Genomic DNA, 25,622 nt, shown 5'->3' with positions numbered 1-25,622 from the left:
GAGGAGAACATTACACGTGAACAAATTACAAAAGCAGACGTTAAGTTACATGAGGTAAAAGTGACAATTGTGAGCAAACAAAATACATGAGGTAGCAAAGGTGCCATGAGGAAAAAGTGACAAGTGTGCAGGTTATAAGAGAAAACAAAGTACAAATAGAGGTATAATACTGCAAAATAAGCTAGACACTCAGGCACAAGAATAAACGTTACGTAGGCAATGGTGGCACTTGTGCAAGTATCAAAGGTAAACAAAATGTGAGAGGTAGCATACTGTGTGTTACAAGGGAAAGTGGTGTGTGCAAGTTACATAAAGGTACCAAACACAAGTACAAGGATAATACAGCAGTGAATGTTAAACACTCCAACCACAAGAACACACTGGGAAGGCACTTCCATAGTCAAAGAGAATAGAATTTTCAGTAAAGAGATGTCTTCCTTCAGATAATAGAGTGGGCGTGGATTACTTTTGGAGGTGTTTTTGGAGGAGGAGAACTTTGAGGTCCGTTTTGAAGGCCTGGGAGGAGGCGGTGGTCCGTAGCTGCGGCGGAAGGGAGTTCCAGATTCTCACCACGTTGCCTGAAAAGGATTGTGCCATCGTTCTTTCCTTCTTGAAAGTGGGAGGTTCAAGCAGAAGATTTTCCGCATTACGTGATGGTCTAGAGCCTCCAGAGAGTTTCAGTTTATTCACCAGGTAGCGAGGAGAGGAGGAGTGCAAGGCTTTGTGGGTGATACAAGCAGTCTTGTAGATAGCTCTAGCCTCGATTGGAAGCCAGCGGAGGGTGGATAACATCGGTGTGATGTGGTCACTTCTTTTGGCCCCATAAATGAAACGAGCTGCTGAATGGAAAACAGATTTAAGGGGGAACAAGTGGGATTTGGGGAGGCCAGTAAGAAGAGAATAGCAGTAGTCAAGTCTGGAGAGGACCAGCGATTGCACCAGGGTTATAAGGTCCTGCTCCGGGAAGAAGCGACGGATTCCCCAAAGATGGCGCAGATGGTATGGAGCAGACTTTGCAATGGAATTGATGTGGGGGTTTAGATTGAGTTTTTTGTCGAGAATGACACCAAGGGATTTTGCGCTGTCGGCAATGATGGGTTTAGTGTTAAGTAGATTCAACTGATCCATCCGTGATTGCACCGGGGGAGGAGAGATTGAAGAGGAGAAGAGGAGGAATTCTGTTTTGGAGGGATTCAGAATCAGTTGATGAGTAAACATCCAGTTATGAATGGAGTCGAGAGTAGAGCTTAGGATAGAGAGATCGTGAGTGGAGGCAACCTTGAGGTAGATTTGAGTGTCGTCAGGATAGAGATGATAGTGGATCCCGGATTTACTTAGGAGATTTCCTAGTAGTTCTAAATAGAGATTGAACAATGTGGGTGCAAGTATAGAGCCTTGAGGAACACCTTGACCTACCGCCACAGGAGATGAAAGACTGTTCACTATTTTGATCATTTGGGATCTATCAGAGAGGAAGGAGGCAAACCATTTAAGCACAGTGCCCTCCATGCCCCTTCTCTGTTTAAGAATGTTGAGGAGGGTGTTGTGATTGACAGTGTCAAAGGCTGCAGAAAGGTCAAGGAGAATTAGAAGACAGGACTCCCCCGAGTCGAGGATCAGCGCGTCATCAACCACTTGCAGTAGGGCTGTTTCAGTGCTGCAGTTTTGAATGAAGCCAGACTGGAAATTGTCAAGAAGATCATTGTCCTTGATATGACGAGAGAGTTGTTTCGTTACACATCTTTCTGTAATCTTCGCAAGAAAGGGTAACTTAGTGATGGGGCAGAAGTTGTTGAGGTCAGATGCATCAGCAGTTGGTTTTTTAAGAAGCGGGGTGACCTGCCCAGTTTTGAAGGAGACAGGAAGGGAGCCTTGATAGAGGGAGAGGTTGACCAGAGTGGTCTAGTAGGAGAGGGAAAGGGTATAAAAGTCAATGGCAATGGCACTGGGGATGGTGTCCAGATGATGGTTGGAGGGCTTTGTTTCGCGGATGCACTTGAGAAGGGCATCTTCAGATATGGGGTCAAAGTTTTGCCAAATGGCTAAGGATTTGCACTCCTCTGGAGGGGTAGGATGAGCGACCTGATCCACAAGTGATTTCACTTTTTCGTCGAAGAATATAGCGAAATCCGCTGCTCTCTTTGCAGAATCCTCCAACTTGGAGGATGGGGGAGAGCAGTCAGGAATCTAGATGAGATCGAATAGTTTTTTGGGTCTATTTTTGGCTGAGTCAAGGAGGGTTTTGAAGTGCGCCGCTTTCCCAAGGAAGATGTGCTTGTGGTACTTGGATCTTGCGGAGCGAAGCGTGGACAAGTTATCGGTGGAGGGCACTTGCCTCCATTGTTTCTCCAGGAATCTTAGCTGCTTCCTTTCTTCATAGAGGGATTTGTTGAACCAAGGTGCTGAGGGGGTGGGCCTTAACCTTTTGCTTTTGAGTGGAGCGGCGTTATTGATTTCATCTGCAAGAACTGTGAGGCATTGGGAGGTGAATCGTCAACATCTAGGTTCGGGTCTAGCCTTGGAAGTGATAACAAAGCTGATTCACAGAGGGGACCGACATCAATATTTTTAACATCACGGAACCAGGAGATAGCCCTCTTGGGTTGGCCAAGTGTTATAGAGTGTGATAGTTGAATAGAGAATGGGATGAGGAGGTGGTCAGACCAGTCTACATGAATAGGGGTAGTGATGGAAAGCAAGCCTGCTTTAGAAATAACAAGGTCCAAGATTGAGCCCTTAGAGTGTGTTGATTCTGTGCAGTGTTGGATGAGATCGTTTGCAGAGAGGAAGGTGGCCAGGGAGTTTGCGGAAGAGTCTTGTGGTGAGCCCCAGTGGAGATTGAAGTCACCCACGAAAGTCTGATTGTCACTTTCCGAGTATTGGTCACTGATGAAGTCAGTGAGTTCCTCCAAAAACGAAGGGCCACTACGAGGCGGGCGGTAAATGGCATGGAATATGGAATCTAAGTCCTCTCTGTGGAATAGGAGCCACAACACAGGGCAGAGTTCCCTGTCCCCTCTAAACTGGGATGCGGACAGCCATAACTTGTGATAGTTTAATAGAAGTGTGATATCAGTGCAAAACATGGAAGTGTGCTGTTTAGTGATCCTTATGCACATCACCATCCATCCCAACAATAAACAACAATGTTCCTCTCGCCGAAGAACCACAGACATTCCATCAGAGTGGTAAGCACACCTTTATTGAGGGAGGTTTACATGATTTTAGGGAAGACTGCATTTCCACTGGGGATACAAAGTGGCATCCAGATCAAGATCAGAAAGATTAAGACCACCAGCGCCTTCCCAGCATTGGTCTTGAGGCACACACCAATCACTCAGGAAAACACAACCTAACCCATGGTGGCTTCAAAATACAAGACACAGGGATGCATGGTCCGGATATCATTTAAAACCTTGCTATTTTTCTCAATGGGCTTCGTAAGCTGCTCGGTCTCCTGCTCCAAGTGACATACTTAATTCTTGGCACACCCAGCAGCTATAGAAATGGGTACAATAATGCAGAGCAGGTCTGCAAATCACTACAAGAGTACAACCCATGCCTGTTCACCCACCTGAGATATCTGTGATGCGTCACTCAGAAATACCTGTCCATGCACCTATCAGACTTCCATTACTGTAGACAACATCCTCCCAGGCTAAAGGGTAGGAGACTAAACTGAAGACTGACCTACCGGGAGGGGTGCTGTGTCCCTTAATCTGCCAGGTCTAAGATCGTACCATCCTCATGGAAATTGAAGAGGGTCAGACCACCAAAAAATACCCAGTTAGTGATGCAGGTTTGAAATGGCATCCAACTGTACAACCTCTATGATCTTCTTCAGGTTCATTCCTGTCTGGAGGTTTATTGCCTTCCAGAGCTTGCATTCCAGGGCAGGGCCTACTCACAAGCTACTGATTGTAGAGTGCAGAGCCCCCGCTCACTTCACTGCTGCCACACTGCACCAGGCAACACGGAAGGAGCATTCACATGCGCCTCCTGCAAGTTCTCATGCACTTTCTTACACCCAAGACTCACCACTCCTGTGTCAAAAACACCAAGCACCCCCCTAGCTCAGACTCACACAACCCAGCTACCCACTCATGCTCACACAGACCAAACACTACCCACATAATATGCCTAAGTCTAACACATTCTCCCCAAAACCTGCTCACTAACCAAACATGTCACAGAAATATGGGACCTTCGACAATCCCACACTTCTGAGAGAGCACAAGTTTGAAAAAATGTATAAGTACGCCATATTTACAAGCACGTAGTTAGTTTAAACATGTTTTGCACACGAGTGTTTTATATTCAATAGCGAAATGTATAGAATGTTAAGTAGAGTAACCATAATTATAACGGTGTGAGATTAAATGTAGAAATGTTGGAGTATATGTGAAAACCTCATGGTTCTCTCATGTTAAAAGAGTCATGTCCGAATTAAATGTAATTTTGGATTCCAGTATTTTGTGTAGGCCTTAGGGCAATTCACAGCAAACCTGAACGTGCTGCTAAAATAATGTGAGATAAAGTTGACATGGTTCTTTCAGAATGTACTATTGAACTTAGGGTTAAAAGTATATGCTTTATAGATGTGTTATTTTAGAAACGTATGCTAGTTAAGAATGTTTGCTGTTTAAATCAAGTTAACGTTTTAAGAGTGCAGGAACCTGCTGCATGTAAATCAAGTAGGCCAGAACAGATAATGTCATGTAGTTTAAATCGTCATGTGCTCGTTAGAGGAGAGGTCGTGAGGTGTCCAGTATGGAGCTCTGAGAGTGTTTTATGGCCTAAGATATGGTGAAGTCTGGAATTTGAGGCCCACTGCAGGACTAGCTGTATGCAGGTGCGAGGGTCCTAATCAGCTCGAATGAAAGGGACTTTGTTCAGTGGCGCCTTGCGCAGGCCTGTAGGAGTTTCCAGGAATTTCAGGGGGTATCAGCGCACGGAAGAAGGAGCCTGGGAACCAAGGTCAACTATAACGAGGGTCTTCAAGAGTACCATCATGGAGTTTACCGCGCAAAGATGTACCACGTGAGGGGCGTCCCAAGGGGCGTTTCTATTGGAAATGTGATTTGGTATTAGGGAAAGTGACCCGGGAGGAGGGCAGAGCAGATGATTTTGGGAGCCTAAGGAAGCGGATGGGTAGGCAGATAGGCTGATCAGGAGAGACCCATTATCAGAGAAGAGACAAAGAGAAGTGCGTGATCTTCTTAGGAAATCACCACGGCTGACACCTAGAGGGTTAAGATCTTGCTAAGTAGGGATGTCATTTAGTGTAGTGTAGGGACAGACTAACCTTAATTTTTCTTTTCTGTAATGACTTTGAGGTTGCAACTTGTATCCATTTTGGCAACCCTGATGGTTTTCGAGCTTGTACTTATTATTCTGTTTTTCAGACTCAGATTATTCAAAAAGTTCATGTTCATAGTGATACCGATTTATCTTCTTAATCTCATTTTGAGAAGTTTGTATCTTCAGTTATCTTTGACTTTATATTAAATCTTTAAAACTTAATTTTGGTCAGTGGTCATTTAGAGTGGTGTAAGTTCTTAAATTGATTGTTTACTGCGAGATTACCTTTTACTCAAGACAGGTACCAACGATTCAGTCGACAGGAAATGGGATTTGGTAAGATAATTAGTAACCAGTAATCCCGCGTTAGCAGTTGGTAGCAGAGGATGGTTATCTTCTTGAGGAAGGTAATCTAGAGAGGTTAGTTTACCCCAAGGCCCGAGACGTCGAGAGACGAGCAGCGGAAGAATCGTGTGCCGAAAGGTGCAGACGGTGCGAGAAAAGCAGCAGTATCGGAGAGTGAGTATAAAAAGGGTCATGCGTGAACAGATTGCGGTGTTTTGTGTTGTATTTGTATTGTAATGTCTTGCGGAGTTGAATGCCTGTAGTGAGAAAGAGAGAAGGTTGTGAGCGCGCGCAACCTGGTAAACTGGTAACCTGGTAAACGGGTGAACTGGTGAAATTTAAGTTCAGGCCAGAGCTTAAGTGGTTTTGGGTGTATCGAACATCCAGGGTAGTTGTCGACCATAGTACGGAGGTCACGAGGTACCATTGACCGCCGTGGATCCAAGATAGGGGGAGTGTAAGAGTGAGTGTATGAGTAACGGACGCTGGTCGAAAGTTACTGCGTGTGAGTAACCTATCGGAGAAGGCGATTGTCTGGAAGTAAACGGAAAGACATTTCGCCAAGTTAGGGTGACAACTACAGAAAGACTGTGGGCGTACAGTCAAAGAAAGGTGATCGCTTGGACGGAAGTAATCATTTTTCAGAGTATGAATGGGATGCGTGCATGACCGAGGAGACGAGCTGAGAAAGGAGGGGAACTGCTGCGAAGGGGGACGGGTGACGTCGGCTAGAGCCGCGCTCTGATTGAGCGGTTGGTGTGACGTTAGCTAGAGCCGCGTTCTGGTTGGGCGGCTAGAGTGACGTCGGAGGAAAGCCGCGTACGGATAGGCCAGTTAGTGAGAACGGCGCTGAGATTGGTGGAATATCATCAGGAAGTAAACAAACGCGGAGAAAAGAGAAATCATGAAGTGTTTTAAGTGTTTGAAAGGGATTTTTAAACGTAAACGAAGTGAACATTATTACGGGGAAGAGGCTCCCCCAGAGGGTACGCCAGCTCATTATATGGCAACGAATGTGGGGCTGCATACGATATTGTGGATTGGGGCTTGGAATAAGCTTACGGAAGGAAATGAGGAAATGCAGTTCCCGAAGTATGGAACGTTTAAGTTAGAGGTGTTACATCGGCTAAAAGCAACCATGTCCTCATCGAAACCCTCACCTAGACCAACACAGTTTGAGGCTCTTAATGCATGGATTAAGGCTGCACACGACCGAAATTTGAACAGGCGTCAACAAAGGCTGACGCGATCGGTAAGGGCAGTGCGAGATTCCAAATGGGATGAGGAGGAAAAGCGTTGGAGGGTACAGACTATTGAGGTGGAGAAGATGTATCCGATGAGGGAGGTGTCAGGAGGAGGAAACCTCATGGAAGAAGACGAGGAAAGCGAGTCGGAGGACAATCTGATAAACAGATTGTTAATGGATAGACCACCTCCGAGAGTGGGATTGATAGAAGATAGAGGGCTCGCAAGGGAAGATGGGAATGAGATAGAGGGATATACACCACTCCCTATATCGGAATGGACACCTAACAAAGGCGGAGAAACACCTCCAAACAACACTGTACAGAGTGTAGTGGGAAGGTTTGTGGTGCAGAAAACGCCAACCACAGAAAGGGTTGAGTCTGTGGGATTGCCAGACGCTCTTCAAGTGCCTGTTACCATAGGACCCATAGTTTCGATCTATAATTCTGAGAGAGATAGAGGGGAACAACAAAGGCAATTGGATAGGGAAAGGATTGAGATGGAAAGGAGGAATAATGTGACGAATGCATGGAAACAATTACCAGGTTCGGTAACGTGGAACACCCCATTAGACACAACTGTCGGTCCCAATTCAGAACAGGGAGGTCCGAGAGGACCAATGGATCTAAGGGGACCGCGGCCAAGATCTTTTTCAGAGTTAAGAGCTGATTTGAGAGAATGGGACGGGTCCATAGTATCTCCGAGTAACAGGACAAGAACGGAACCAGAGTGGGAAAGCAGGGGAAACGGGACAGTATCTCATTGTGGGGCCAGCGAGAGTAGTCAGAGCCGGGAAGGCCAAAGTCAAGAGAATAGAGGGGATGCATGTCCTACAAATCAGAGAGAACAGCCGGAACAAAATACTAAGATTGTAGAATGTGAGGAAATGTCCCGTCTCTGGGGGAACGGAGGAGATGAGGCGGTACGGGCTTTTCAGAATAGGTTTAGGTGCCTTCATCATACACTTGGGGAAGACGTTCAACATTGGAGAAAGGAGAACAGCGATAGGTCCCGCCACGCCTCGAATAATCAGGAATCACAGGGAAGTAGGGAAGAAAGAGGGAGTAATAGAACCTCTTACCCTCTATCCCGTGAAACTAGCCAGGATGGAGAGAGAGAGGCTGGGAGGCATGAAGGAGTGTTTCACCACCCACCCGAGAAGATGGAAAGGCATGGGACTTAGAGAGATGGGAACAGGGGAGGACTCCCTATAATTCACCAATACCTAAACGTAGATCTCGGAGCTGGGATGGGAGAGATGCGGATGGAGGAGCTAAATTGAGTGTCTTGAAAGCTGAAATAAAGGCAAAAAGGCTTGATGTTACCAGTTTAAAATCAGATGTTGATGAGATAATAGATGGAACATTGCCTTTGGAAAGGATAGAATTGTATGAACAGGATGAGTTATTGTTCATGGCAAAGGATATTACTAGGAAAGCTAGAGCGTTTCATGAAAAACTGACTGATTTGGCAGACAAGTATGCCGTGGATTTGTCTAGGACAAGGGCATTGCAGAGCAACCACAGATTACAGTACGCAGACCAAGATCTAGATGAGAAGAGAACTACTGGATTAAAAACACACATAAGAGAGTTGGTAACAGGGATAAGAGTGTGGAGAGAACTGGATAAATGGGAAGAAAGGTGGTCGAAAAAGGGCACAGTTAGGCGAAGTACAAATGTGATGACCCCTGAGGGAAGGGTAATGCAGATGGAGGCATTCCCTTTGCGAGAAATATCAAATGGAAATTATGTACATGTGCCCTGGAGTAGAGGAGACTTAGCCGCATTTACCAACTCATTTCCGAAGTTGCGGGACAATCCAGTCGAATGGTATAAGCAGGTAGAGAGGTTCGTTAAAATCTCGAAAGTACTGTGGATAGATTTGAACACGTTGTTTGACATCGTGGTCCCATCTGATCTATGGACCCCTTGTAAGACTAGTGTCGAATGGCCAAATGCTGAACCATTGAGGGATGCTCGAACAAATGGACCATCTGAGATTGTCATGCGAAAGTATGAAAGGGTAATAGCATGGCTGAAAGATAAGGTACCACCACAGGATATAGATTGGGTAAAAATAGACCGAACAAGGCAGGAACCCAAGGAGACAGTTCACGAGTTTTATGAAAGATTGCTGAAAACATTCAAGCAATACAGTGGACTAGATGTAATGGATCCCAAAGATATAGGGCAGTTCGTGTCAAAGTTTGTCTTGGGGTTGAGACCTGATATTTGTTTGATGATACAGCAACATTTAATCTGTTGGCAGAACAAACCACTAGATGAGATTTTACGCTATGCGAGGTACTGCAGTGACGAGATAGATTCTAAAGCCAAGAATCTAAAGGAGAAATTGATGGTGGTGCAAATGCAGTCCGCTGGGAAGGGTGGCCAGCAGAAGCAGGGGATGGGACGAAAACCAAATGGTCAGAGCAAAGATAATGAAGAAGGGCAGAGACCTAGGATAGACTTTGCCACTTTAAAGAAAACGACAAAGTGTCATCTGTGTCATCAGGTGGGGCATTGGCGACGCGAGTGTCCCTTTAACCCTGAAAACGGAGAGCTAGAAGTAGAAGAGCAGGTCCAAGAAGACCCAGTGCAAAAAGTGACAGTCCCAAGCAGTAAGGTGGCCAAAGGGGGGACTTCGGCTCCACGGGCCCAATTCCCACAGCCACCGAAGATAGCAGCTGGAGGAAAGGTCTTTAAACAAATGCCTCTGTTTATCGAGGAAGAAAAATGTTATTACATTGATCCATTGACAGGACAACGGGTGAGCAGTGAAGAAGACTGTACCCTCGGGGCAGTTCTAGAAGTGGATCAGAGAGGGCCATTTGTTGAGGCAGAAGTGGCAGGGTGTCCCACTACGTTCTTAGTGGACACTGGGGCTACTCGTTCGACTCTGAGATCAGCGGTAGTTCCAGACTTGCCAATGTCAGGGGAAACAATTCAAGTGGTAGGAGTCGCAAATAAAAGAATGACTAGTCCCTTGACAGAACCAGTGTCTGTGAAAATTGGAAACCACATGAACGAACATCAGTTTGTGGTTTGTGACTCGAGTCCGGTATGTCTGTTAGGTAGGGATTTGTTATGCAAATTGAATTGCACCATATACTGCACCCCACAAGGAGTGGAGGTACAGACTACCGACGATGATGCTACCTTTAAGGTGGCCAATTCAAAATTCTGTGTAGAACTATATCCTACTCTGACGGTAGAAGATCTCCCACAAGACTTAAGAGATGCAGTGGCGTCAGAGGTGTGGGATTTCACAGGAGAAGATATAGGATTGATTAAAGGGGTAGAACCGGTAAAAATTCTGGTAAAACCAAATGTTGAGTTTCCAAGAACGCCTCAATACAAATTGTCCCAGGAAACGATTGCGGGAATAAAGCCTGTGATCGAGTCAATGATACAGCAGGGAATACTGAAGGAAATCGTGGGCAGTCCTTGTAACTCCCCGATTATGGGTTTGCAGAAACCTAGCGGGAAGTTTAGGATAGTTCAGGATTTACGAAAAATTAACAACATAGTCGTTTCATGTTGTCCCGTGGTACCGAATCCATCAGTAATATTGTTTCAAATACCATGTCAAGCAGAATGGTTCACAGTGATAGATCTTTGTCAGGCTTTCTTTTCAATCCCATTGGATGAAGAGAGCAGGTACCTTTTTGCGTTTAAAATGGAAGATCGCGTTTTAACATGGTGTCGAATCCCACAAGGATTCACAGACAGTCCATCCATCTTTAATCAGTTGTTGAAAAAGAATCTTGAGAATCTAGTACTGCCACAGAACTCGGTTCTGGTACAGTACATAGATGACCTACTTGTTGCGTCAGAAACAGAGGAAGCTTGTAAAGTAGATTCAATTGCCTTACTGAACCATTTAGCTGAGAATGGACATAAGGTATCTCCGAGCAAGTTGCAGTACTGTCTGACGGAAGTACAGTATTTAGGGCACCGGTTAGAGAAAGGAAAACGTAAGGTGTCCCCAGAGAGGATTGAGGCGATAATGAAAATGAATGCGCCTACAACACAGAGAGAAGTTAGAATGTTCTTAGGAATGGTGGGTTACTGCCGACAGTGGATAGTTAACTTTTCACTGAAAGCAAAGCCCTTACAGAAACTGACGCACAAGGAGGTGAGTGATCCGGTACCATGGGATGAAGAATGTCTGGTGGCGTTTTTACAGCTGAGAGACGATTTATGTCGTGCTCCGGCTCTGGGAATGCCAGATTACGAAAAGTCATTTTCACTCTATTGCTGTGAGAGAGAGAGATGTGCTTTGTCAGTCTTGGCACAGACCCACGGTAATGCCCGTAGACCAGTTGCATATTTTTCGGCTACATTAGATCCAGTAGCCGCAGCGTTGCCCGGATGTCTCAAATCCGTTGCCGCAACGGGTGTCAGCATTGAAAGGAGCGAAAGTATTGTAATGGGACATCCAGTGGTGGTGTATGTACCGCATTCAGTTGAATTGTTAATGACCAGGACGAAGACGCAGCATCTGACCAATAGCAGGCTCACGCGTTATGAGCAAGTTATACTTGCCGCAGAAAACGTGACTCTCAGGAGATGCTCTGTCTTGAATCCTGCTACTTTGATGCCATTACCTTCGGTAATAGAAGGCGAAGGATGTGAAGACCACGATTGCCTTGATGTGACTGAACTATGCACGAAACCCAGACCAGATATAGTGGATGAGCCATTGTCTGACCCCGATGAAATTTACTTTGTTGATGGCTCATGTTTAAGAGACGATACTGGTCGGTTGAGAGCAGCTTATGCTGTTTGTACCATTACTGGAGTTGTGGAAGCCGCTTGCCTGGAAGGAGTACATTCCGCACAGGTAGCAGAGATTATTGCCCTAACTCGTGCCTGCATAGCAGGAAATGGAAAGAGAGTCACCATCTACACGGACAGCCAATATGGTTTCGGTGTGGTTCATGATTTCGGGCAGTTGTGGTCTCAGAGGGGTTACATGACCTCCTCTGGTTCGCCCATTCGAAATGGAGAATTTGTGCGATTGCTGATAGAAGCATTACAAGGTCCTGTTGACATTGCAGTAGTGAAGTGTGTAGCTCATACTAAGAATACAGATTTTGTGTCACAAGGTAATAGATATGCTGATGAAGTCGCACGCTATTGTGCGGAACAAAATTATTCTTTCTCAAAGGTGGAAATAGAAGGTGCAGAAGAAAAGACTGAATTAAGTATGATGTTAGAAACTGTAGACACTTGGGAGGATTTAAGAATAATGCAGGAGAACGCACCTGAAACAGAGAAAAAGGCATGGGAAATAGCAGGCTGTGTGCGAAGTGAAATGGATTTTTGGGTTTCAGCAGATGGGAGAGCTGTGTTACCTGAAGAATTAGCTAATCCCATGGCGAGAGAAATACATGGTCCAGTACATCTAGGAAGGGATGCTATGATGAGAGTTTTTAGGCAGACTTGGTATTGCCCGAAATTCAGAATAGCAGCAGAATCAGTATGTAAGCGATGTGTTACCTGCCAACAACTGAACGTAGGCAAACGAACACCAGTCACACTGAGTCACATTGGGAGGTCGGGGGGGCCTTTCAATAGAATGCAACTAGATTTCATTGAAATGCCAAGAGTCAATCGCCTTCGGTATGTGTTGGTGATTGTATGCGTATTTTCCAGATGGGTTGAAGCGTACCCTACACGTAGGTGCGATACACTCACAGTGGCTAAATTGTTGCTCAGGGAGTTGATACCGCGCTTCGGGGTGCCTGCCTCTTTGGAATCGGACAGAGGAAAACATTTTAACAGCGAAATAGTGAAGATGTTGTGCTCCACACTGAATATCGATCAAAAGCTGCATTGTAGTTATCGACCAGAAGCTTCAGGAATTGTGGAACAAGTGAATGGCACTTTGAAGAATAGATTGGCTAAAGTAGTGGCATCCACATCCTTGAGTTGGCCAGATGCTCTTCCATTGGTGCTCATGAGCATGCGCAGCACACCTGATAGGAGGACAGGTCTCTCTCCCCACGAGATCCTGATGGGGAGGGCCATGAGACTTCCTACAGTTCCAACTACTGCTCTATTGAATATTACAGATGATCTGATCTTGGATTATTGTAAAGGACTGTCTGACGCCATCCATTCTGTGTCCCTTCAGGTGCATGCGGCTGAAGTTCCAGCAGCGAGGAACCTGTGTCATGACCTGAACCCAGGGGACTGGGTCTTGGTTAAAAAGCACGTCCGGAAGAACTGCCTAGATGTTCGCTGGCGTGGGCCCTTTCAGGTAATCCTGATCACGAACACCGCGGTGAAGTGCGGGGGGCTGCCAAATTGGATCCATGCATCCCATACTAGAAGAGTTCCAGCACCTCTAGAAGGAACAGCTCCCCTCCCAGACGAAAGCCCGGAAGTGGAAGAAGAGTCGCAAGAAGGGATTGAGGCAGCTGAGGAGGTGTCGGAAGAAGTTGGGAACGCATCGGATTCAGAAGAAGAGCGAAGGCAGGACGGCAGTGAGACAGAAGACGCAACTGAAGGAGAGAGCAGAAGTGAATACGACTCAGACTCAGATCCGTATCGGAGCGATCAAGAACCAAGTGGGAGGACAAGGAATAGGAGAATAAGGCTTGGAGCTGCCACTTGGCCAACAAGGAGAAGAAGGCTAAGTTTGAGGTCGGCCCAGGAAGAAACGCTTACTCCTATATCCGAAGACTCAGATCCAGAAGAAGATATCCAGGATCAAGCCGAGGAGGGTCTTAGAAGATCAAGTAGGGTGCGAGTGCCTAGCAGAAGATACTCTACTCCCGACTGGACCTACCTTGTTGCAGATGTCTGGGAGACACAGAACAGGGAGGATCAGGGAAGTGGAACTGATCAGAACTGACCCGATCATCACAGTGCAAATAAAGTTTCTACTGCCAGGAGCGGAGACCGAAAGGTTGCTGACACTCAACATCGTTCATCCTGCTCTCCTGAGTGGAATAAGAAAGTTGATTTTAGAAACAGTTGAGTTTCCAGTTTGCTGTTCACGATATCCAATATTGGAGGGAACTCTTCTTCGTTTGGAAATGCTTGAGCGAGTAGTAGAAATGCTAGGAGCACTTATTGTTGTGGACTAATATCATATTGCGAATGTCTTCAAGGGGGTGCAGATCTGGAAAGGTGAAGAAAGTGATCTTGATTAGAACGGACCCCTTTGTAATTGTGGATATAGAACTGATAGTACCAGGATTGGAAATTGAAAAAACGCTAACTCTCAATTTCGTCCGTCCACTTGTCTTGAGCGAAATAAGGAGAATAATCCTAGAAAAAGTTGACTTTCCATGTTGTGGTACGAACTGTCCAGAACCTGAGGGAATGATACTTCGGATGGACATTTATGAAGAAGTAGTGTCACACCTTGAGTCATACATAACTTCAGACGAAAATAAGACTTTTGAAAAGAAATTGTAAATTGTTGCAAGATAACCTAGCGCCGAGTGGAAGAAGAAAAAAAAATGGTAGGGGTTTCCTTTTAGCGGATGGAGAAGGGCTAGGGTTGTCTATATTACTGGACTTTGAACTGTTTTGCGGAAACAAATTGTCAAGCTTCCAAGTGTTCCAAGAAAGACATTGCAAGAGAGAAAGACTTTGTTTGAAAAGAAGAGGAAGTGAATGCTGGAAGAAAGTCGAAAACTACACTGTTTGAGAACATGGAGGCTGGCAACCCGAACCGCAGGGCAAAATGTATAGCTGTTACATTTTTAGGAGTAGTGGTTTCTCTTATTATTTTAGTGGTAACTGTTTCATTCCTAGCGGGACACGAAGGGGATGGAACCACAGTTAAGGAGGATAAGGGAGTGTCAACACCGAGAACTACCATTATTAAGGAGAAGGGAAACATCAATGAGAAAGACAAAGCGTTGTTAGATGCAGAAGTAAAAAGGTTACACATGGATGAGTCACAGGGGAATTACAAGTCAAATGCTTATGCTAAGTTGCTTTATGAATATGTTGATGCCATGGAGGTAAAGGATTGCTATGTCTGTATGCAATTACCAATTTCGGTGGAGGAGGGTATCAAATACCATCATCTCCCGTTGACATATGGGATAACGTGCAGTTTATTGTTAAGTATGTTTTATGGACGAGACGGATTTGAGTATTACTTCTCGAATTTCGACTCGACATTGCCAGAGGTTCCGAATTTCAAGCATTTGAACAAATGGGACTACTACAAAAGCGAAGACAGGTTACACAAATGGTTTATTCCATGGAGAACGTTAGATACTTCACATGCTCGAATCAACAATCTGACTTGTCAAATATCAGAAGTTGAGAAAAAGTTTATAGCTCAGGTAGATACTAGATACAGGAGGCAGAAGATATTGAAGGCATCAGGACAAGGGGAAACAGATTGGACCAAGGAGGAAAGGGCACAACAACGAAAAGGTAGTATTGGTCCAATTGCTTTGGATAAGGAGAAACGGGGGAAACTGTGCATTCACAGGAGTTACTCCTATTATGAAAACGTTTATGTAGGACAAGTAAATTGTGAACATGCCTTTCAATTGGAGTACTACTCTAAGAACTTCATGAAAGGGATGCAAGCAATACCAAATGTATATTTTGTATGTGGAAGATATGCCTATGTGAAGTTACCAGATAATTGGTACGGATCATGCTATCTGGCTGTTGTCTTCCCTAAAATATATCATGTTGAGAATTTAGACACGCCTAAGAAAGAAATATCAACTAGATGGAAGCGAGGGCTGGGTGCAGCAGAAGTAGTTGGAGATGTAATAGGTGCTGCATTCCCTTTCTTAGGATTGATAATGAATGACATTAAGATCAGGAGGTTAGCTACAGTCGTAGATAGACTGTCTGCCAGTACTGCAAGATCCTTGATGCTGATAGAGGGGGAGATGCAATCGATTAGGGCAATGGTTCTTCAGAACCGACTTGCTTTAGATGTTCTGTTAGCAAAAGAGGGAGGAGTCTGTAGGGCCTTGAAGGTACAGGAATGCTGTACTTACATTCCAGACAATTCAAAGCCTCTAGAGAAGTATATACAAAACATCACTGCCATACACTACGAAATTGAGGACCTGGCAAAGGTAAATGTGTGGGAAAAAGTAGGTCATGGAATGGGTAAAGTTGGAAGTTGGTTTGCCAACTTAGGAAAGGGTATCGTTTGGTACATATTGAAACCCATCATCATAGTAATGATTTGTGTAATCACTTTGTGGGGATTGGTGCGTTTGTATCAATGGTATAGAGCAAATAGGTTACAGAGAGCTATGAAGAAACAGGAAGAAGAGTTAACAGCGATGCAGGACACTCAATATAAGAGTCTGAAAGCATTAGAGAGTATGAAAAGAAGTGGTACTGCCCTGTCTTCACTTTAAAGGTTCTACATTTTAGTGTCATGGTAATGATGACCCCTAAAGGTCATCAAAGGGGGGACTGAGAGAGCACAAGTTTGAAAAAATGTATAAGTACGCCATATTTACAAGCACGTAGTTAGTTTAAACATGTTTTGCACACGAGTGTTTTATATTCAATAGCGAAATGTATAGAATGTTAAGTAGAGTAACCATAATTATAACGGTGTGAGATTAAATGTAGAAATGTTGGAGTATATGTGAAAACCTCATGGTTCTCTCATGTTAAAAGAGTCATGTCCGAATTAAATGTAATTTTGGATTCCAGTATTTTGTGTAGGCCTTAGGGCAATTCACAGCAAACCTGAACGTGCTGCTAAAATAATGTGAGATAAAGTTGACATGGTTCTTTCAGAATGTACTATTGAACTTAGGGTTAAAAGTATATGCTTTATAGATGTGTTATTTTAGAAACGTATGCTAGTTAAGAATGTTTGCTGTTTAAATCAAGTTAACGTTTTAAGAGTGCAGGAACCTGCTGCATGTAAATCAAGTAGGCCAGAACAGATAATGTCATGTAGTTTAAATCGTCATGTGCTCGTTAGAGGAGAGGTCGTGAGGTGTCCAGTATGGAGCTCTGAGAGTGTTTTATGGCCTAAGATATGGTGAAGTCTGGAATTTGAGGCCCACTGCAGGACTAGCTGTATGCAGGTGCGAGGGTCCTAATCAGCTCGAATGAAAGGGACTTTGTTCAGTGGCGCCTTGCGCAGGCCTGTAGGAGTTTCCAGGAATTTCAGGGGGTATCAGCGCACGGAAGAAGGAGCCTGGGAACCAAGGTCAACTATAACGAGGGTCTTCAAGAGTACCATCATGGAGTTTACCGCGCAAAGATGTACCACGTGAGGGGCGTCCCAAGGGGCGTTTCTATTGGAAATGTGATTTGGTATTAGGGAAAGTGACCCGGGAGGAGGGCAGAGCAGATGATTTTGGGAGCCTAAGGAAGCGGATGGGTAGGCAGATAGGCTGATCAGGAGAGACCCATTATCAGAGAAGAGACAAAGAGAAGTGCGTGATCTTCTTAGGAAATCACCACGGCTGACACCTAGAGGGTTAAGATCTTGCTAAGTAGGGATGTCATTTAGTGTAGTGTAGGGACAGACTAACCTTAATTTTTCTTTTCTGTAATGACTTTGAGGTTGCAACTTGTATCCATTTTGGCAACCCTGATGGTTTTCGAGCTTGTACTTATTATTCTGTTTTTCAGACTCAGATTATTCAAAAAGTTCATGTTCATAGTGATACCGATTTATCTTCTTAATCTCATTTTGAGAAGTTTGTATCTTCAGTTATCTTTGACTTTATATTAAATCTTTAAAACTTAATTTTGGTCAGTGGTCATTTAGAGTGGTGTAAGTTCTTAAATTGATTGTTTACTGCGAGATTACCTTTTACTCAAGACAGGTACCAACGATTCAGTCGACAGGAAATGGGATTTGGTAAGATAATTAGTAACCAGTAATCCCGCGTTAGCACTTCAGACCTGGCCTTCCTCATGGAAACATGCCTAAACCCCACTTCTGCACCAGACATTGCTACAGCCATCCACACCAGTTACAACATGCACCACATGCGCCAACATCCTGGCTCCATTCAAGCACAATCCAACAGAAAGAGCCCAACCACAGGCCAGTTTGTACCAAGAGGAACTAAGGATGACAAAATTCCACTGTAAGCAACTGGAGTGCAAATGGAGATCAAGTCAAGACACTACAAATAAAGATTTTTTTAAATTAGCCCTTAGACCCTACCACCAGTAGATATGGAACACCTAGCGTGCAGTTCTTGCAGATCGCATCAACGCCGGCACTATCAGTCCCAAGGAAATATTCACCACCATCAAAGATTTTACTGTGCCACCTGCCACGTCCAGCAACATCCCCCTCAGAAGACCTTTGCAACAAGCTCCCAGAATTCTTCTGTAACAAAATCAACTCCATATACAGCATCCTTGACCTTCAACAGGACTCTGTCACTGTCCCAACTCAATTTCCCATCGTGGCTGATGAACAAATCTGACCGTATGGCCCTTCATCACCACAGTCAGAAGAGCAACCACTCAGGGGCCAATTCTAGCCCATGCCCTCACCATGCCTTCACCAAATGACTCCTACCAAACAGTGAAGCATTAACATCCATGCTCAATGTCTCCACCGACTCAGGCACACTTCCAGACACCTGGAACCATACCGCTGTCATGCCCCTGGTCAAGAAACCAGACACGCTTTTCAACTACAGACCCATGTCCTTTCTACCATACTCAGCAAAAGTCTTAGAGAAACTAATCAGCCAATTCTTTACTGACCACGTCAGCAACCACCAGCTCTTTAATGCCACTACGAAATCATGTCCAACCACAGTACAGAAACAACACTTATCACCATCACGGACGACATCAACATTATCCTTGCAGAGAAACAGTAGACCAAATTCTCCTGGACCTCTCTGCAGCATTTGGTACAGTCTCACACCTGATCATCATCAGGCGCTTCCATGAGATTGTTATCCAAGGACCTGCTCTCTGTTGGATCGGCTTCTTCGTATAGGATAGAACACAATCTGTCAGCCTGGCAGCTTACTTCTCGAAAGCCCCCAAAGTAATCTGTGGATTGCTTAAAGGTTCAGCCCTCAGCCCTACCCTCTTTACCGCATACATGATCCCTTTGGCAATGTTATATGCGCACACCATATCAACATCCTCTTCTATGTCAAAAACACACAACTCATACTCTTCCTCTCAAATAAAACCCTCAACACAAGAAACAAGTTCACTGCCTGCATGACCGAAGTTGCTAACTGGACGAAAGCCAACTGTGTCAAGCTCAACATCGACAAGACAGAAGTGGTAATCTTCAGCAAGAACACTTCACCAGCTGGTGGCTGGCGGAACTCAGGTCTGCACCCGTACACAGAACTCATGTCAGGAACCTCTGTATAATCATCAACAGGAAACTGGACATAACTGCAAAAGTCAATGCCGCCCCTGCATCCTGCTTTCACCTCCTGAAGATGCTGGGAAAGATCTTCAAATGGCTCCCAAACACAGCTAAAAAACTGGTACTCATGCCTTAGTCACCAGCAAGTTGGACTACAGGAACACCCTCCATGCTGGGATCACCAAGTTTCTCAGAACAATACTACAAACATCCAGAAACCAGCAGCCAGACTCATCCTCAACCCTCCACAGAACTCATATCAAATCACACTTCAGAGAGTGCACAAATGCATTCATTTCAAACTCACCACACACACATTCAATACACTTCACAACTTTCTGAACAACTATAAATGTTTAAAGGTTTAGTGGACAGTTGACAAAATTGACAGCGGCCTTCCATCAAACCGTGATTGTGGTTCCTTTCAAGGTACAAAGAAAACTGCTGGGCAAACTTTGCATACGGTACTCTGTCAAAGTGGCCGAATTACTGTTCTACGCCCCATGACAGACAAGAGTATTGGCTGCCAAAATCAAAATCAGGTCCTAAATCTCTTAACACAGTTTGCTGCAGCCTATCTTATACTGTGTGCCATACAATTTTGAAATAATGACTTGCATGTTCACAGTAACTTCAGTCACAGTCTCGGCCCACTCAACACTATAGATTAATGCCAATATTCCCCAGTGCAGTAACCAGGATTCAGTTTTGTGAATGTCTGGTTCCACATTTCTACAGTTATCACATTAACCAATTGAGCTTTCACAACAGAAACATGCAATTCCCAACAATTACTTTAACTTTCATTTAAGGTGGGTGTGTAGTATTTTATATGTATTTACTTAAAGGTAAAAGGCCAAGGGGCCCCTGTCCAAACTTCCTGACCCTACCCCATTGCACTCAAGATCACAGTTCCCATACCTTTTATGCACTTCAACATGTGGATGATCTGCTAAGTACTTTGTAAGAGGCAGTCATTCAAGTCTCATGTCCAGCACAGCCAGAAAACATCAGCTAAAGAACTGTGTATGTCCTGGAAGCTTCGAAAGCCCCCACTATGACATATTGGGGGGTGATGTGGTGTATTTGGGGGGGGCAGATGAGGAGATGTGAACCAATCCATTTTAGCCTAATTGGCGTTGCGCTCCTGCAAAGGGGTGAATCACTGGCTTCTTAAAGACAAGGCATGTCTGCTCAATGATACCTAAGCCACAGAAAAAGATACTGATGTCGTAGAAGTCTTCTGACTTGCCTAATTTTCATTGCTGTGCCTAAAAAAGTTATGAAGTGCTAATTAAATGTGTCTGTGACATGACAGAATCTAATGACTCTTTGAAGTGAACGTATGGTGTAATGCCCGAGTTCACATATTTCTTCTCAGCAGATAAGTCCTTACACGTCCTCTTTTCAGTTCTAATGTTGTCTTTGATCATTTATGTTGTTAATTAGAACATTTGTCAGTCAATACTTCTGCATATATTCCCAGTCATCGAGGTAGTGCACTGTGTATATGCTGTGTAACTTCTTCATATTTGGAACATTTTCCTTCTCCGAGATGAAGTTCATTGTACACAGCACACTCAATCACAAGGCAGCAAGTATGGTGTTTTGTAGTCGAACTCTAAATGGCCCTATGCCACTCTGTAAGTAGCTCATCCAAACCTGGATTTTTTCTTTCCATTTTTGGTATTTGTAGTTCTGAATTTACAATATGAAAAGGACTTCAAGTACCAGGTGCAAATTTTTGTTGTTGCAAGTATTCTGTTTTGGGAATCACTTCCAGAAGGATCACTGACATAATATCGATACATACAATATCGAAATGCAAACATATCAGAAATTAAATATTAATAACAAAAATTAAAACTTCCTATACTTAACTAGTAAACCCACAGATATAGAGAACACAAATATCGTTGGTAAAAATATCGATGTTTACCTATAACGAACACAAAAATATTGGAAACAAAAATATTGTGACCTTTAAATAAAAATATAATGTGTCAAAATTATTGTTTCACACAATATTGACTACAATATTATCATCAAAATAATTAAATAATCATTAATAAATATATAAAAAATGTTTTTTACACACCACCATTACTTTTAATAAACCCGAAACATTTTATACAGATATTTAAATGAAATAAAAATATATTACTTCAACAAATATTTACTTTTCACCCCAATATATTGCATGGCTGAAATAATAACAATACAAGTCCATAAAAAAATTGCATTAACTATAAACATTTAATCATCAACCTAAATATTATTGAATATATATAAATACATTTGTTGTCAAAACTATCAAGCTAAATCTCATGCATCAACAATAAAACATAAATTAGCATTTACCATAGGAGTGAACTAATAAAAAAACCTTTAAAACTAATGCTGAACCAACCAATAAACATCTTTAACCAATAAAATCAAGCAAACAATTAAATCAACAATATAAAAGGTTGCTGCGTCAGCGGCAGCACAAGTCAGCAGGTCAACAAGGAAGTCCTTCCACCCTCCACAGCAGAACATTCAGATGCACACAGCAGGTCCCAGCCCCAGGGGAGCAGCAGGTCGAGTGACTGGGAGGCTGCAGAGGAAGACCAGTGGGCTCGGTGCTCTATTCATATAGATTTGGAGCGGTCAGTATTCTGGCATGGCTGGTAGTGACAGGGAAAGGCTTTTAAAACAGCTGGAGGAGGCACAATTATATATAACAGGTGTATGAGACAGGTTGAGTATGGGGAGACAGCTGTAGCCATGGAAAGCAAGTGTTGAGTGGGCTAGGGATGTCATCGGGGAACTGGTTACCAATCCCCAGGGAGATGTCTTGAATAAGGGTGAGGATACGCAGGGACATCTGGTCTCCTTATTCTGTACTCATTTCTGCACTTGATTTGGAAGAAGTCTTCCCGGATCCGGATAGACTTAGAGATTGCTTGGTGGACATTGAGCTACCGGGGCTTACGGTAGAGGGTACAGAATACTTAGAGGCATTGATTTCTCAGGAGGGAATCAGGAAGCATCTGTCACATATTAAGAACGGGAAGACAGTCGGTCCAGATGCCATTCCATCAGAACTATATAATCTATCAATATAGGAGATTGTTCCATAATGGGAGGCATTGTTTAATTTGGTATGTCCGGGGTTGGGCAGTTCCCAAATTTGTGGAAAGAAGCCAAGATTGCTTTATCTTAAAACCTTCTAAGCACCCCAGGAAGGCAGATTTCTATTACTCAATCTCCATGTTGAATGCGTATTTTAAGGTTTTTACTAGTATTTTGGAAGGCTAATTTAGCTCCTCAGATAATCCACAAAATCAGAAGGGTTTTGTGCCAAAGCAGCAAATCCAACAGCTTACTCAGCAGCTGATGGAACTATTGGTTTAGCCACTGCTCACTCGATTCCCTTGGCAGTGGTCACAATAGATACTGCCAATGCGTTTGACCGAGTATGTTGGGCTTATTTGTTGGAGGTATTGAAAGTATTGCGTTTTAGTCCTTATTTCTACACTACACTTTACGAGAATTCTTCGGCTCGAATCCTGCTTAATGGGACATTGACCAGGACTTTTAGTATTTATTGAGGCACATTTAAAGGCTATCCCCTGTCTCCTCTTTTGTTTGACATACACATTGAGTCCTTCACCCAGCTACTTAGAAGGAATAGTCAGGAACCTCTTTTTCATATCTCCCATTTCCATAATAAGATTGCGTTATACACAGGCGACCTGGTCATTTATACATCAGATCCTGCTCAAACTATCCCCAGGGTGGAGAGTCTGGTGGCAGAGTTTGGGTCTCTATTAGGTTATTTAGTGAATAATTCCAAGTTGGAGATAATGTGTTGGAATGTGGAAGGCTGGACGGGGATTTAGTCATTGTTATTTTTAACCCTTTGGATGCAATACCACTCCACAATCTGAGAAGGGTGGCAAAGGAGGTGGATATATTGCTAGCTAGCTGGAATAATCTGTCACTTACAATTTATGTACATGTGAATTTGTTGTTGATCCTCCCTAAAATGACATACCTATTTAATTGTATCTCCCTTACATTCCCAAGATCAACTATCAATAAGATCCAGGGGCCAAAAACTAATTTTTTTATGGGCGTCTTTCATGCCAAGGCTTGCACGGAAATAGTTGTTGCGTAGGCTTGAGAAGGGTGGGCTTGACCTTCCTCATCTGAATCTGTATTGTATGGCTTTTCACTTTAAAAATTGCAGGATGTTACTGGGTAAGCCGGATAGATCAACCTGGGGGGTGTTGTTAGAAAAAATGATCAGGGAGTTGAGAACCACTGGGTTCCTATATAAGTTGGTGTCCTGAAATTTAAAAAACTACGATTGAAGGTATGAAAGGCAGCATTAAGGCTTTAGTTTAGAGCTAGGAAGATCTTGGGTATTGGTTATTATTCCGATTTTGCACCCATATGGGACTGCCCATGTACTCCAGAGTGTCTGAGAGATACCCTGAGTCTTCCATTAAGGAGGGCTGGGATAGCTACCTGTGGGGAGTTCATGACAGTGCTGTGGGTACTATACTAGGAAGTTTTAAGAGCAACGACTGGGGATTCCCTACCAAGGTTAAAATACGTGCAGTTGTCTTCCTGGCTCGCAAATGCACCTCAGGAGATCGGGGGAGCTATGGAATTTGAGTTCACACTCCAGGATGTGAGACCTAAAGGTAGGGAGGTTGCTACTTTTTATTGGAAGCTTCTGGAGTTTGAAGACAGGAAGATGATGGTGCCATATTCAGTATGTAAGGTGTTTTTCAGGGGATTCAGTTGCAACCAATATGGCGAAATTCCTTGAAATCATTGTATTCAGTGGTTAAGCGAGCAAATCTCAAAATCATTTCATTACCGTCAATAGACTATACTGGACTCCCCAAACGATTGCAAAGTTTGTACAGCAGCCGACCCCCAGATGTAGAGGATGTGGCCTTTTACGAGCTAATGACGAACATGTTTTCTACACTTGTCCTGAGATCAAGGTGTTTTGGGAGGACATTGAGCACATCATAAAGGACATCGTGGGGGCAAATGCCACATTAAACCCTGTGCTAGTTCTATTTGGATTGGATTTGGCTTCATGCAGTCTTCTGAGCAGAGAACAGAGATGCCTCCTGTTCTGCATTGTGCTTTTAGCCAGGAGGGAGATTTGTAAATGCTGGACTGATCCAGCTTTCCCATGAGCTATGGACTGGCTTAAAGTGGCAAATTGGAATTGTCTTCTGGATATAGAAGGTAAGAATGGCGGAGCAAAGAAGGTATCGGACGATTTTGCTGGATGGAGTGGAATCCTGTGTGTAGAATCAATCAAACGAGAGGTCCGATGATTATACCGAGGCTTTGCTCTAGGTAACGAGCCTGTAGGCTTGGCTGGTGCGGTTGGGCCTAACGCGAAGGCAATAGACCATGAGACGGACAGAAACTGTAAAAATGCTCTGAGCTTTGCAGACGCTATGGCGACATGAGGATAAAAAACCAAGCCAAAAGTCACAGTAATTTAAACAATTAAATACTTCCAAAATGACAAACGCTGCAAAACTAGGAAACTTTGACGGATTCTCACACCAAATCATTAAAGAAGAAACATATATATCTCAAAAACTATCTAGCTAAGTAGGTAAAACCTATTTAAACTAAAACATAATTTTTATTAAACTTAAAAATTTAAAATAGCAAATAATTATTACACGCTCTCCAACTTCTAACTCTTCACATAGACTCCTTAAAAGAACAAACTATGGAGCCAATTAGGAAGTCAGTCGGAAAGCGTCCGACCGCCGGTTGGATGCTTTCAAAGAGACATCCTTGGTTTAAACTCTGACCTCCTTATTACAAAGAAGACGGTTGGAGGTCGAAGTTTAAACCAGCCGGTCTTTCCTCTTGGCTTACGATGGGCTCAAAGAGCCCATCGGCCAGTCGGAGGCTGCTCATAATCCCTTTAGGACAGCGTTTACGCCGTCTGGATTATGATGTCGGTTTCAGACAGGCTTTTCATGTCAGGCTTTCTGACATGGAAAGCCTGTCGGAAAGTGACTTAGGGGGGCCCTAGTTTTGCTGCACAAAAGTCTCTGCACAGTGTGGGAGGCACCGTGAGGTGCCTGGCACGTGGTGCAGGGATTTACGGAAACTCCCATTTCTTTAAGGAAGCTTGTTCTGTGGCCGTTTCCGACTGCAACACAAGCTCCCAAAGAGAAATGGGAGTGTACGGCGGTATCGTAATAGGCGGTGCGGAACCTCCAACCTATGGTCGGTCGGTTCTCACACTGAGACGGCTGCGTCCGGCCGACATTGTAAAAGGCCCTTATGACTTGAAAAAGTGATAAACTGCCAGAAAATAACCAACTATCACAAGTCAGCAAAAAGATATAAGA

This window comes from Lissotriton helveticus, chromosome 5_1, assembly GCF_964261635.1.
Source record: "Lissotriton helveticus chromosome 5_1, aLisHel1.1, whole genome shotgun sequence".
In the NCBI taxonomy this organism is placed as follows: domain Eukaryota; kingdom Metazoa; phylum Chordata; class Amphibia; order Caudata; family Salamandridae; genus Lissotriton; species Lissotriton helveticus.
The sequence above is the reverse complement of the archived record's forward strand: the minus strand, read 5'-3'. Positions refer to the sequence as shown.